Source organism: Haliaeetus leucocephalus, unplaced genomic scaffold (assembly GCF_000737465.1).
Source record: "Haliaeetus leucocephalus isolate CR32 unplaced genomic scaffold, Haliaeetus_leucocephalus-4.0 Scaffold656, whole genome shotgun sequence".
Lineage (NCBI taxonomy): Eukaryota > Metazoa > Chordata > Aves > Accipitriformes > Accipitridae > Haliaeetus > Haliaeetus leucocephalus.
The window spans coordinates 9,815,672-9,817,657 of NW_010973092.1; positions in this window are offsets into that span (position 1 = coordinate 9,815,672).

The following is a 1,986-nucleotide window of genomic DNA, read 5'->3' on the forward strand; positions in this document are numbered from 1 at the left end:
GGGGAGAAAGGCAGGGGGGGGGGGGGGGGGGGGAAGCTGGCACCAGGGGAAGGGACTTCTGTGCTCCATCCACCCCACAGAGGCCAACCCTCGCATATCGGGGCTTTTATTTTAAAGAATTCCCAGTTGCCTTTAGCACTCGCTTTCTCCACACTGCCTGGGTCTGGTCTCTGGACCAACACCACCGCACTCCCCCGACTGCAGCAGAGCCGCTCCGGCACGCGTACCGCTGTCACGCCGGTTATGAGGCTGGAGCATATTCACGTGGAAAGCTGGGTTTGTCCTTTCCTCAGCATGGCAGACTGAGCTGGAGGACACTCTGCAGCCTGCCACGGGGGAGTCCTCGGTGGGCTGGCTGGGACTCGGCGCTTAACTGTTTTGCTGCAGAAGGAAACTCGGGCACGTTGCAGCGAGGCTTCCCTGCAAGCCCAAGTTAAATGCTCTCAACATACAATGTAGAAAAAACACACACAGACTCGCAGGCTGCGATTTGCTCCCAGGGGTGAGTAAATGCTTTGCTCCCAAAGCGAGTGAGAGCCGCACAGTTAGGCTGTGGATTTTACCCCAGCAACGCAAACCCATAAGCTGCAACTTTGCAGCACAGGCAAGGGCAGCTTATGAACAGGACTGGGATATGGTTGCAATGTTGCCGGTCATGACAGATAGCAGGGATAGGGCAACACTGGGATCCAAATGCCAGTAGAAGGGAAAGGCAGAGGAAAGGGCTGGCCATGGCTTGCTCATCCTACATCGGAGCAAACAGGACTCCTGGGGAACAACCGGTTTTGAGGCCTTTGAACAAGGGAGCCATGGAAGGAGGCTTCACTCTGGAGGACAAACACAACCCCTATGAGGCTGGAGACAGAGGTCCCGGAGCACAGGAGTCTCCTGCGTGGGGAGAGGCCTCTCCCCTGCCCTGACATGGTTTCCAAGTGGGCCCAAGGCCCCTCTCGCCTCTGACCTGGAGTTTATCCAGGACAACTCCCTCCTCCTGCCTCCAGCCCCCACTCCCTCTGTCCTGGGGCTCCTGGCACAGGGGGGACGGTCAGGCCCCACGTCCCTCTGCCCAGACCCCAAGGGAGGGAAGAAGCGGTTGGAAATGGGAATTTCTGAGAGCAAAGCCTTCTGTTCCCTCCTCCCTGACCTTTGCAGCTAGATGAGGCACCCCCAAAGGGACCGTGCTCCTTCCTGCCCTTCTCGGGAGAAGGCAGATGAACAACGCACCCGTGCCGACGGGGGGAAAGGGAAAAGCAGCCTCTCCTCTCAAGGTGGGACTGGAACCAGAGCACTCGGGGTGTGAGCACGTACCTGCACTTTCTACTGATGCAGAGGCAGAAGGGGCTTGAGGGTTTGGGAACGGTTCACTCGTATCCTCCCCAGCAAAGATACTTTTTATGAGTATTTTCCTTATGGCTGACAGGTTCCTGTTTCGATCCAAAGGCTTTCCATCCACAGATAAATCCAACATCCGCCCTGGCAAGTGATGACACTGTTCACCTACTTGGGGTATTTTATTCCTCCTACCTGGCTTGCTCCTGGGGAGGAGGAGGAGAGGAGGAAACGGCTCAGAGAACTGAGGACTGGGATATGATGCTCTGCCTGTCCTGTTTAGGAGGAAGGAGCCTGGCTGCCGCTGGGACCAGACAGAGGGTCTGTCCCCAGCACAGCGATGACAGAACCCCACTTTTACCCTAGCTGCCATAAAGAAGCAGTAGCAGGTGACATAGATGGAAAAATTTCATCCAGGAGCTTTCTTCCTCATGCCGTCCCTGCCCCTTGGGGACTGGGGGACCCAGGCTTGGCCCCAGCCGGGATGGGGCTTTGGGGGTCTGCACCCCCCCGGGCAGGGGGAGGCTGCCAGCCCTGGGGCAGGGTTAACTCCTGCAGGTTGGAAACAGCAGGGCATTGAGGGAAGCATTTGCCCCCCTGGCCTGCAAGGGACAGGGTGGGGGGGGGAGACACGACTCACCTCGGGGTGCCTTGGGG